The sequence below is a fragment of the Podarcis bocagei genome (assembly GCF_964188305.1).
Source record: "Podarcis bocagei genome assembly, chromosome: 17".
In the NCBI taxonomy this organism is placed as follows: domain Eukaryota; kingdom Metazoa; phylum Chordata; class Lepidosauria; order Squamata; family Lacertidae; genus Podarcis; species Podarcis bocagei.
Genome location: NC_138143.1, coordinates 13,348,286 through 13,361,332, shown reverse-complemented (window position 1 = coordinate 13,361,332; position 13,047 = coordinate 13,348,286). Strand labels below are relative to the sequence as shown.

At 43.3% G+C, this 13,047-nt stretch overlaps 1 protein-coding gene across 5 annotated transcripts in view; it reads right to left on the bottom strand.

Moving 5' to 3' along the window:
• The window catches only part of GLIS3 (GLIS family zinc finger 3), a 177,975-nt gene that overhangs the window by 104,663 nt on the left and 60,265 nt on the right, over positions 1-13,047 (bottom strand). The gene's annotated exons all lie outside the window — the stretch shown is intronic.

Genomic DNA, 13,047 nt, shown 5'->3' with positions numbered 1-13,047 from the left:
AGATGGACAATATTATAGTTCAGTATCGCAAGCAATAAAACAGCTTTTTTTTGCATGCACATGCACACAAATCACAGCACAGTGACATCTCTCTAAATGATTAACTTGTGATCTCCAACTTTTGATTGCCTGTTAATCCTTAAACTAGCAGTTGGCAACTGCAACTCCACCTTCTTTAGAGTTGCTGTCTGGATTGCCAGCTACCATTGCCCCCTCCCTCCCTCTCTCGCACTTCTAACAGCTGCAGGGGGGGGGCAGAGATGATTCTGACAAAATTCAGCTAACAATGGGGAATGCTGGTTGTGTGTACACAATGGTCTGCTGGCTCTAGGAAACCCACAAAGCCCTAATACCTTCTTAATAGTATGATAAACAAAAAAAATTGTCATATGTGACAGTTATTTGATCATTTATATTTATCTGTTTCTTTTCCTCTGACAAAAGCATGCCACATCTGAAACAGTCCTGCCGCTACCAATCAGAGAGGCCTTTAGTGAACATTTCCTGAAGCCTGAGACATGCATACCATCCGACATTTCTCCGATGAAAATAGGGGTGCCCTATATTATAATAATAATAATAATAATAATAATAATAATAATAATAATAATAATAATAAACCCACCCATCTGACTGGGTTGCCCCAGCCCCTCTGGGTGGCTTCCAACATATATAAAAACCTAATAAAACATTAAACATTTAAAAAGTTCCCTCTACAGGGCTGCCTTCAGATGTCTTCTAAAGGTTGTACAGTGGTATCTCGGGTTACATACGCTTCAGGTTACAGACTCCGCTAAGCCAGAAATAGTGCTTCAGGTTAAGAACTTTGCTTCAGGATAAGAACAGAAATCGGGCTCCGGCGGCACAGCGGCAGTAGGGGGCCCCATTAGCTAAAGTGGTGCTTCAGGTTGAGAACAGTTTCAGGTTAAGTATGGACCTCCGGAACGAATTAAGTACTTAACCCGAGGTACCACTGTATAGCAACTTATCTGCTTGGCTTGGTCACAGAACTCCATACCCTCCAACATTTCTCCCATGAAAATAGGAACATCCTACCATACCCTCCACCATTTCTCCGATGAAAAAGGGACGTCCTAAGAAAAAGTGGAACAAAATCAGAAACCAGTATGGCTTCTTTAAATCTGGGACTGTCCTTGGAAAAAAGGGACGATTGGAGGGTCTGCTGTTGACATCAGTGCACATGTCTCATGCCATCAGACTTCCAGCTTCCTGCTATTTTTGCCTTGGAAAGCCCTGATTGTAACTTTCTCACCCTGGTGGCTGCGCTCTCTCTCTCCCCCCCCCCCACTACTAGTTACTTAAGTTTAAGAGCGGAATAGCAATGACAGACTGTCCTACTGCCAGTGTGCACTTTTTGTGTATCACTATTTTTCAAATTGGAGTGATGCAGGTGGCGCTGTGGGTTAAACCACAGAGTCTAGGACTTGCCGATCAGAAGGTCGGCAGTTCGAATCCCGGCGACGGGGTGAGCTCCTGTTGCTCTGTTCCAGCTCCTGCCAACCTAGCAGTTTGAAAGCATGTGAAAGTGCAAGTAGATAAATAGGTACCACTCCGGCGGGAAGGTAAACTGCGTTTCCATGTGCTGCTTTGGTTCACCAGAAGCGGTTTAGTCATGCTGGCCACATGACCCGGAAGCTGTACGCCGGCTCCCTCAGCCAATAAAGCGAGATGAGCGCTGCAACCCCAGAGTCGGTCACGACTGGACCTAATGGTCAGGGGTCCCTTTACCTTTACCTATTTTTCAAATTGTCATCTAAGTTGCCCACAATGGACCTTTGTTGAAGTTCCCAGAAACTTGGATTGTTGTATATAAACACTGTTTCTGTTAGAGGAGTGAAATGACCTGACAAATGGCTTGAATTGCTTCTCCTGTACCCAAACTAAATTGGAGCAGGGGGCACAAAATGTAATTTTTTAGATGGGCCCACAAGAAAGTATGTGTGTCACTGATAGGCTTAAGCTGCAGCTGCCTGGGGACAGGGCAAAGTCAGGTATCTGTCAGTATCCTAAACCGTAATCAGTTACACTGAAATGCCAGGACCATAATTTGATTATGTAGGGAACATAGCTGTCAACTTACAAATTTGAAAATAAGGGACTAGCAGCCTCGAAAATAAGGGATCAGCAGCCAAAATAAGGGATTTTCCAGGCACAGGTATGTTCAACTTCTGAGCCCCTCCGAACCAAAGGCAGAAAGCCCAGCCAGCAGCCAAACGAAGCCTCATTAATAAGGGACAGCAGCGGGACATGGCGCTGGGATAAGGGACTGTCCTGCCAAATAAGGGACGCTTGACAGCTATGGTAGGGAATGAAGTAAGGGGTGAACCAGACCGAACAACTTGGACTCTTTTCTATATGTATAAATAAATGAGTGTTGTGAAAGATATAAAGGATAATTAAGTTCAATGATATGTACTAAGTAATGTGAGACAGATTTGTGACAGGCAAAAAATATCCCGTGAAGCCCTAACTATGTAGACAAAGTTTAAACTAGGATTATTATTATTTTAAAAAAGAATCTGAGATCCACCCAGAAAGTGTAGCGTGCCAGAAAATTAGTGCATCCACACTAGAAATAAAATTAACAAATTGTTCTTAAATTATCACAAAACAGTTACAGTGGTGCCTCGCAAGACGAAATTAATTCGTTCCGCGAGTTTTTTCGTCTAGCGAATTTTTCGTCTTGCGAAGCACGGTGTCGGAAAAGTTTTGGAAAAGCTTCAAAAATCGCCAAAAACCTCAAAAAAGGCTACCACACCGCGTTCTATGAGTTGCTCCTCGAAGTCAAGTCGCAACTGTATTAACGGTGTTAAGAAAAAGGAAACAAACTTGCAAAAAACGCAATACGTTTTCGTCTTGCGAAGCAAGCCCATAGGGAAATTCGTCTTGCGAAGCAGCTCAAAAACCGCAAAACCCTTTCGTCTAGCGAGTTTTTCGTCTTGCGAGGCATTCGTCTTGCGGGGCACCACTGTAAATGAACATTCATCAAACAATGTGCCAATATTTCAAATAGCATTGTAGGTAAATAAAACTTTCACGTGCATTTTGACTGGCAACTTCTTCAGTAATAGCAACAGAATTTTATGGCAGTATTCAGACCTGCACCAATGAAACAGCTAATAAACCCCAGCAATAAAAGTGCAGGGCTCATCAATATATTATATAGCCATATAAAAATCATTTATATATGCTGGCAGCAAGATCACCTGCAACGTCTGAAGCCTTCTTGCTTTCTACAGATACTGCCAGAAAATGCCTTGTCAATTTTGTATTTTTTACCTTTTTATTTCTGGCAGTTGAAGAGGATGGTTGCCGAAACATATTTGGCTACTTTATTCATAAATTGGCTTTGGAGAGCAAAAGCTCATATGAACTATTTTGTGAGATTATTTGTTCAAGAGCCTTTTAACTGAAGGTGCTAACCTAGAATCTCCAGTCTTTGAGACACACAATCATATAAACAAGTCCTATGCATCAAGAGGAGTTACGAGGGAAGCTTAGAAGCCCCTCTTTGTATGTCCTCAGAGATGCACTGATACAGTTAGCACTTGCTTGTAGCTGTGAAATTGCAGCTTTGTAGACTAGAGTTAATAATAATAATAATAATAATAATAATAATAACAACAACAACAACAACAACAACAACAACAACAATAACAATAATAATAATATTTTCTTATTTATACCCCGCCCATCTGGCTGGGCTTCCCCAGCCACTCTGGGCGGCTTCCAACCAAATATTAAAATACAGTAATACATCAAACATTAAAAGCTTCCCTAAACAGGGCTGCCTTCAGATGTCTTCTAAAAGTCTGGTAGTTGTTTCTCATTTTGGACTGTTTTCTGGGTGCTCACACTATTGTACTTCTCCAACAGATATTAGGCATATAAAGCTGGAATCCTTTTAAAATTCCATTTAATGATATTCTAAATTTCAACATACAGTGTTACCTCCAGTTACAGACGCTTCAGGCTACAGGCTCCACTAACCCAGAAATAGTACGTCGGGTTAAGAACTTTGCTTCAGGATGAGAACAGAAATCGCACCACGACGACGGCAGCGGGAGGCCCCATTAACTAAAGTGGTACCTCAGGTTAAGAACAGTTTCAGGTTAAGTTTCAGGTTAAGAACGGACCTCCAGAATGAATTAAGTTCTTTACCCGAGGTACCACTGTATAGTCAAAACCTTGGCTGGTTCAGCACTACTGAGTTCTTCTTGATTTAAGTAATGATCACTATTCATTTATTCTACAGTGTTATTCTGATTTATAAAACAACAACAACATGGTGTTGTATGTTTTGCATTTGACTGCTCGTGTCTCATGGGATATCTGATGCTTGCCAGAAGTTCAGTTTATGTTCTCTCTGAGTGGCCAGCAGAGTTTTGTTAAATAAGATATGCTTTTCAATCATATTATGACTATTTTCCTTTGAATAAAGGATAATAAAATATTTTCTGAACTACCTGAATTTCAAAATTTTACCAGCAGCAAAAAATTGTTTTAAGATCTCTCTCTCATACAATTCTAAAATTAAAAGAGGGTGTTACAACAATGTTCAGCTGTCTGTGAAGATGGGAGCAAATAGCTTGCAATATATATTTAAAGACATATTTTTGCAATTCTATCAATGACATCATTAACTAGTGCTTGCCATTTGCATTCCAGAAATCTTCTTAAATATCACTTATTTGGCAGCTGAACTTTAAGAACAAACACCATACATTTTATAAAAGGATGAACTGCTGGGTAGGGATGGAAAAGAAATTTGATTCCGTTCACATTTAAAGGCAAACTTAGCTAATTTCCGCTTTCTGAATCAGGATGTGAAGCAAAACGTAGCCATCCTCTAATACTCATACTTCTCCCAAACTGGCTATGCAGTTATCCAGGCAAATTGTGTGTACAAAAAGTATATACTGGTGTGAAGTGTGCATATACAGTGGTACCTCAGGTTAAGTACTTAATTCGTTCCGGAGGTCTGTTCTTAACCTGAAACTGTTCTTAACCTGAAGCACCACTTTAGCTAATGGGACCTCCCGCTGCCGCCGCACCGCCGAAGCCTGATTTCTGTTCTTATCCTGAAGCAAAGTTCTTAACCTGAAGCACTATTTCTGGGTTAGCGGAGTGTGTAACTTGAAGCGTATGTAACCTGAAGCGTATGTAACCCAAGGTACCACTGTACAAGCATACATTACTGAAAACAGCCTATTGTGTTTTGGGAAGATGTTTGCAAAAAATATATATTCACCAGTAGTATTATTGTTGCAACATTATTGCCTCGATAGTAAAACTTTGGGCTGTTGTATTTTTAGTTTAGTTTAATTAATATGCTGCTTTTCTACAGTGATCTGTGCCCAAAGCAGCTCACAATAATAAACATCAAATATAAAATTGTAGCATTAAAAACAGCACGTTACAAAACATCTCAAATTAAATTTAGAACAAAGTTATAACTTTTCTGAATCATGCAAATAGAATTCAAAGAGCTTCTTAGTTTACATTTGTTTCCCTTCATGCATTCCATCACGCTATGCTAAATATTGCTCCAAATTTCTGTAAGTTTTCTGGGGGGGGGGGCATCTTACTCAATGGTACAGAGCAGGTAATGTTTAGAAGTGGGACATCAATAGTCCCACCAGGGATACAGAACTATAATAAAAATAAAAATAAAAATAAAAATAAAAATAAAAATAAAAATAAAAATAAAAATAAAAATAAAAATAAAAATAAAAATAAAAATAAAAATATAAAAATAAAAATAATTTATTATTAATACCCTGCCCATCTGGCTGGGTTTCCCCAGCCACTCTGGGCGGCTTCCAACAAAATATTAAAATACAATAGTGAGTCAAACACTAAAAGCTTCCCTAAACAGGGGTGCCTTCAGATGTCTTCTAAAAGTTTGGTAGTTATTTTTCTCTTTGACATCTAGTAGGAGGGCGTTCCACAGGGTGGGTGCTACTACAAGACAGGCCTCTGCCTGGTTCCCTGTAACTTGGCTTCTCGCAGCAAGGGAACTGCCAGAAGGCCCTCAGTGCTGGACCTCAGTGTCCGGGCTGAACGATGGGGGTGGAGACACTCCTTCAGGTCTACTGGACCGTGGCTCTTTAGGGCTTTAAAGGTCAGCACCAACACTTTGAATTGTGCTCGGAAACGTACTGGGAGCCAGTGTAGGTCTTTCAAGTCCAGTGTTATATGGTCTTGGCGGCCGCTCCCAGTCACCAGTCTAGCTGCCGCATTCTGGATTAGTTGTAGTTTCCGGGTCACCTTCAAAGGTAGCCCCACGTAGAGTGCATTGCAGTAGTCTAAGCGGGAGATAACCAGAGCATGCACCACTCTGGTGAGACAGTCTGCGGGCACAGCAGCACCTTCAGGTCATGTGAGTATCCCTTGCTGATTCCAGTATCCGTCCAGTCAAGACCAGAAGCAGGGATAGTCCTCAAACAATGACTAAACCTGCCTCCTCTGTAATGCCATGGTCTGGTCTTAGTGTAGCTCCTCCTCCTACCCGTGATCACTGAGATCGGTTGTCCCAGTGCATCCCCCCTGTGTAACCTGCCCCAGCCATTTTGTTGGCTGGGACCCACTCCTAGGCAGCCCTAACCCCTTCCCTTTAAAAAGAAAATAAAACCTATTAAACAAAAATAAACAAACAAAAACCAATAAAATAAAGCACCAAAGCAATAAAAACCAAAAACACTAAAAGTTACAAACACACAAAATTAAAAAAATTCCCAAACACGACTAAACACCTATCCCAACCCCCACACCAGAAAGAATTAAAAAGGGTAAAAAAGAAATTTAAAAAACATTTTTAAAAGAACTCTGTGCTGTTCTGAGTTCTCCTGGCAAGCAACAGTAGCAGTGTCAGCTGTCCTTATGAGGTCGGTCTGTCTGTCATGCCCCGCCCTCCCCTCAGGCACTCACAGCACGGGAGACCTCCTGGGCAGCAGCAGCAGCAGCAGCAGCTACACAAGACTCATTAAGCAGAGCTTAATTTGGGGCACAACATCCCTTATGAACTAGAAGCAAATGAATAAATTATTACTGTTTCAACCAATTAGATAATACTAGTTTCTGCTTATTTACTTATGAACATATTTGAAGATGGTGTCAGAATCCTTGCTATATTATACAGTGTATTGTACCATTATCATTTCACAATACAGTGGTACCTCGGGTTACAGACGCTTCAGGTTACAGACGCTTCAGGTTACAGACTCCGCTAACCCAGAAATAGTACCTTGGGTTAAGAACTTTGCTTCAGGGTGAGAACAGAAATCGCACAGCGGTGGGGTGGCAGCAGCAGGAGGCCCCATTAGGTAAAGTGGTGCTTCAGGTTAAGAACAGTTTCAAGTTAAGAATGGACTTCCGGAATGAATTAAGTTATTAACCCAAGCTACTACTGTAGAGGCATGGAAAGGCTATATGGTTCAACCTTGTAAGCAACCAGATATTCACAACAGAAAATATAATCTGGGGACCACAGCTGAGGATCTGCCAAGCTTTCAACATCTGTGGACAAGTCAAGCCAGGGAGCCAAGCCACATGCACCTGTGACGGGTGACACTAATAATAATAATAATAATAATAATAATAATAATAATAATAATAATAATATGTCTATGCCACTCATCTCCTCTGGGCCTCGGATCTCCTCCTACCTTCAGAGTTCCTTCTCATGGTCACTGATGGGCACACTTGATCCTACTACTGGACTTCTGATCATGAAGAGCTGCCCAGCCCAGTTTCAGGTCCCCCACCAAGTGCCCCCCTTCTAGAACCCACCACTCTCAACCGACTCTAAACAGCCTCCCCCTCCAACATTCACTCTCCCTTTCTAAGCCTCCTCCAACCTTCCATCTCCACCAGAATTCCACTCTCTCTCTTCCCCCTCCCTCCCTGCTTGACATTCACTTGGGAATTCTAATAGAATCACCTTAATTACCCTATTGTGAAAACAGAGGAAGAGGTTACAGATGGGAAATGTCCAGGGATCCCAAAATCTAAACTCACAGACCCTGACTTCTGTCTCGCAGGAGGACTCAGGATCCACCTTGGACCTCAACCTTTCCCCGTTCCCTCCCTGTGTCAAATTAAAGATTGTAAGCCCCTCGGGGCAGGAACCACTTTCTCAAGGGTCACACGCAGCGACGGTGCAAACAAATAACACAAAATAAATCTCGCTACCTCCTGCCCCATGCAAGATGAAGTCTGCAAGACGCCTTTCCCTTACAACCAAAGGATCCATTGGGGGCCCCTGAAGCATGAAAAGGGGCTAGGGCCGCAGAGCTGCATTTCTGAGAGGCAGGGACCTGGCAAGCTATCTACAGCTGTTGACAAGTCAAGCCAGGGAGCCAAGCCACAGTGATGGGTGATGGGTGATGCTAATAATGATAATGAGGATGAGGATGAGGATAATAATAATAATAATAATAATAATAATAATAATAATAATAATTCTATGCCACTCCTCTCCTCTGGGCCTCGTGCTCCTCCTACCTTCACAGTTCCTATTCATGATCAGTGATGGGCAAGGATCTTGCCAAGTCTCTCACCATCATCTGACAGGCATCCCTCTTGCAGGACCATATAAGGCTTGCTTGCAAAGCAGCACTTTGTGACATCAGCTGGCACACAGGGGCCCGGCAGCTGGGTTGTCAGGAAACTGAATTAATAGAAATAAAGTCAGGGGGGTCAAAGTGTGCTGGGATGAGGCCATTGTGAGTCTGCCCAGAGTGTGCTGCTGTGGTGTGTGGTTGTGCCTCCTCTTGTTCTGCATCTTGCTTTCCTGCCCCTTCCTGATCTGCTGGATAGAATCATAGCATGGTTGGAAGGGATCCCAAGGATCATCTAGTCCAACCCCTGGCAATGCCAGGATCCTGCCCACAGCCAGCCCTGACCGGGCTCCAAACTCCGACCTTCTTCTTACCTGCCAGATGCACTGACCCCTTGCAATTTTGCATGGGGTGGAGAAAGGGGAGAGAGAAAGGTTTTGGTCTCTCTCTCTCAGAAGATGGATATGAGAGCCACACCATGCAGCCCTGTCAATATCTCAAGGACCGTCACCGGGAGGAGGGAAGAAGCTTGTTTTCTCCTGCTCCAGAGGCCCTCAGGACCTGAAGCCATGGCTTCAAGTTACAGGAAAGGAGATTCCAACTCAACTTCAGGAAGAACTTTCTGACAGGAAGAGCTGCTGGACAATGGAAAGGAATCCCTCAGAAGGTGGTAGATTCTTGTTTCTGGGAGGTTTGTGAGCAAAGGTTAGATGGCCATCTGCCATGGATGCTTTAGCTGGGATTCTTCCATTGCAGGAATGTCCCCACTGTGGAAGGACATGAATTAAGTTCTTAACCCAAGGTACCACTGTATACCTTCTATGGCTAAATCAGTTATTCCTTTGAAGATAGATTAAATATCATCCCTTAGTTAATTTTATCAGGTATTTTCTTCCCCAAACCAAATTCCAATAAAATTTGGGGCAGCAAAATGTCCCAAACAAAGCCATATAGGAGAAGAGCATTTTAATTTGTTTCTCTGTATCCAGTTTTCCTTGGAAAATCACAATGGGACATTATTTTACCCCAATATGTTAATTCCTAAACAGGAACTAAGAAACAGATATAGACAATATCAGAGAGTATATTATTAGATCCCAAGCCAGATTCAGATGTATGTCAGGATGGTAGTGTCCCAAAATAAAGCCACCTGGTATTTCTTTGTTTTGACAATTTAAAAAGGTAAAGGTACCCCTGCCTGTACGGGCCAGTCGTGTCTGACTCTAGGGTTGTGCGCTCATCTCGCTTAAGAGGCCGGGAGCCAGCGCTGTCCGAAGACACTTCCGGGTCACGTGCCAGCGTTACGAAGCTGCAGCTGGCAAGCCAGCACCAGCGCAGCACACGGAAATGCCGTTTACCTTCCCGCCGGAGTGGTACCTATTTATCTACTTGCACTTGAGGGTGCTTTCGAACTGCTAGGTGGGCAGGAGCTGGGACCAAACGACGGGAGCTCACCCTGCCGCGGGGATTCGAACTGCCGACCTTACGATCAGCAAGTCCTAGGCGCTGAGGTTTTACCCACAGCGCCACCCGCGTCCCTTTTGACAATTTATATCCCGCTTAATTACAATTGTCTCTTTAAGTGGTAACAGAAGAACAATACTGATCTTTAGAATGGTTTTTGATTGAAAAAGTGCATGGGATATTTGTCCCCCCCCCCCCTACAACAATACATTAACATTGGCAACCCATTTGTAAGATTCAGTTAGTTTTCCTGGGTTGTTGTTTTCAGAAAGACAACTACATGGCTGAAATTTGATAACAATGTTTACTACCATGCCAGTCATGCCAAAAGGACTACATTGTAGGTGTTCTACAATGTAAAGTACACCAGGAAGGTTTGTAGCCCCATTTTTTGTTAAAAGGGAAGGTCACAATACAGCTAAAGTTGGCCATGACATTTTCAGGCATCCAGAACTGTGAACAGTAAATGTAGAGATGCAGGGAGATCACCTTCATCCTCCCGCCTATAAAGGGTTATTAGAAGAATATACAAAGGCAGCCCCAACACCTATATGTGGCCAGTGGCAGAGCTTCAAGCTCCGGCACTGGGGTGCGGAGAGGAGGCGGGGCGGGGCAGGGCAGGGCTGGCGTGCATCCCGGGGGCGGGGGGGCAGCCGTGATGGCACCCCACCGGGATTGCTCCGCCGGGGACGGTGCACTCCCCCTGCACTCCTCTTCCTCCGCCAGTGTATGTGGCAGTTCTCTACATGGTCAAGAATCCTGCAAAGTCAGGACTTCCAGTCATGTGCAGAGTCCTCTATACAAATAGTTGTGTGCACACAGGTTACCTACAGCCATCCAGTGAATGTGTATAGGTTGGGGGCAGGGCAGAGGCTGTTGCCATGATGTTGCGCGCGCGCACACACACACACACACACACACACACACACACACACATTATTCTTAGGTATGAACACCTGCAAAAGAATTAGTTTCCACTGAAACCAGTGGATCAAATTAGTCCTTAATGAGAGTATCTTACTGCTTTCAGTGTAGTTACGAACAATCCCAGGTCTCATGTATTTCCACACTATATACATTAGCATGGCTGTAAATAAACATGCATGCAGTTATACATAAGCATATTTCATTGCTTTATTCCATCTGCCTGGGTCACTGACTCAGAGCTTATGGACCCTGGCTGGGAAGCAATGGTGCTTATTTTAAACTTAATCTCTGCTAATACACAGTATTTTGAATAGTGTTCCCTCCATTGGATAAATATGCATTGTGTGTGCCCCCTTATGTTTTACTCATTGCTGGAGATTTGCCAACTATTTCCCCTCCTGGCAGAGCTTCTCAGCTTTTAACAGCAGTCAAAGACTTAGCAAATGAAGTATTTCATGGCATGGAGAAGAGATAGGAACAGTTCCGTCTGACAGGCAGCTATCAAGCACACAAGAGGCCTGCCAAAGAAAAACTGGCAGCCTTGTCCTGCAATGATATCAAAACATCATTTGCCTAGAGATACTCTATGGGGTGAGGAAAAAAGATACACTACAGAATTTTTTTAAAAAACTCCATTCTAATGTAAAATAGATGTGGTTTTAGGGCAAAACAAAACCCTGCAGTGTTGCAAATCCTCCGCTAAGGTTGGCTTTCATTTGATACATCATCATTTCACCATTAGGTTCCCCCAAAGTACAGCCAAATCAATTCTATACTTGAGCCCCACTAGATAGAGGAATTATGGTGCTGGAGGAGACTCTTGAGAGTCCCATGGACTGCAAGAAGATCAAACCTATCCATTCTGAAGGAAATCAGCCCTGAGTGCTCACTGGAAGGGCAGATCGTGAAGCTGAGACTCCAATACTTTGGCCACCTCGTGAGAAGAGAAGACTCCCTGGAAAAGACCCTGATGTTGGGAAAGATGGAGGGCACAAGGAGAAGGGGATGACGGAGGACGCGATGGTTGGACAGTGTTCTCGAAGCTATGAACATGAGTTTGACCAAACTGTGGGAGGCAGTGGAAGACAGGAGTGCCTGGTGTGCTCTGGTCCATGGGGTCACGAAGAGTTGGACACGACTGAACGACTAAACAACAACAATATAAATAAATATAACAATAACAACTAAACAACAACAACACTCTGCTAAGGCTGTAAGCTGTAGGCTTATCTTGGAGGGTGCAGCGCAGGCCCCATGGCACTCCCAGCACAGTTGTCTACCCCCTTGCTGCTGAACCCATGCCCTAGTATTTGCTGTCGGAGGTGGTTGCTTTCCTCTGCCCAATGATAGGACTGGGCCTGAGTGGAGGCAACTGCTGGAGGAACACAACAGCTCCCGGCAAGTAGATCTGGCTTCCAAGTTCTTTGCCTTGCAATAAGAATTGTTCGAAATAATAAGGAAAATTATCACTGCCGACCCAGCTAATATCCATTTAATAGATACATCCCCCACCCCAAAAAAACCTGCAGGATGTGGTTTTGACCAAACATGAGTTTGACCAAACTGTGGGAGGCAGTGGAAGACAGGAGTGCCTGGCGTGCTCTGGTCCATGGGGCACGAAGAGTCAGACACAACCAAACGACTAAACAACAACATGATTAGGAAACACAGAAGTCACTCCTCACATACAAATTCAATTTTTTTGTGGGTTTGGACTGCTCCAGTGATATTGGACACCATCTACAGAAATCCCCATTGAAATCTGGTTAAATAATATTTGGAATGTGGCTCTCTTGGAATACCTTGCTCACCACAGCAGAAAGGAGAGACACTTTTCGTGAGACTTGGCTTCCTTTCTTTTCCTTTATAAATGAGACAGGGCATCCTTTTATTCCACCCCCAACACTAGAATCTTTGTGGAGAGGAGACTTAAATTGATATTGCATAAATAAGCGTGTTGCTTGCATATTGTGTATTGCATATGAAACTTAGTAAGACTGTACCACTGGACAAGTTACTATACTTATATGTTGTTCTTGTATTTACATGAAAAACAATAAAAATTATTGGGAAA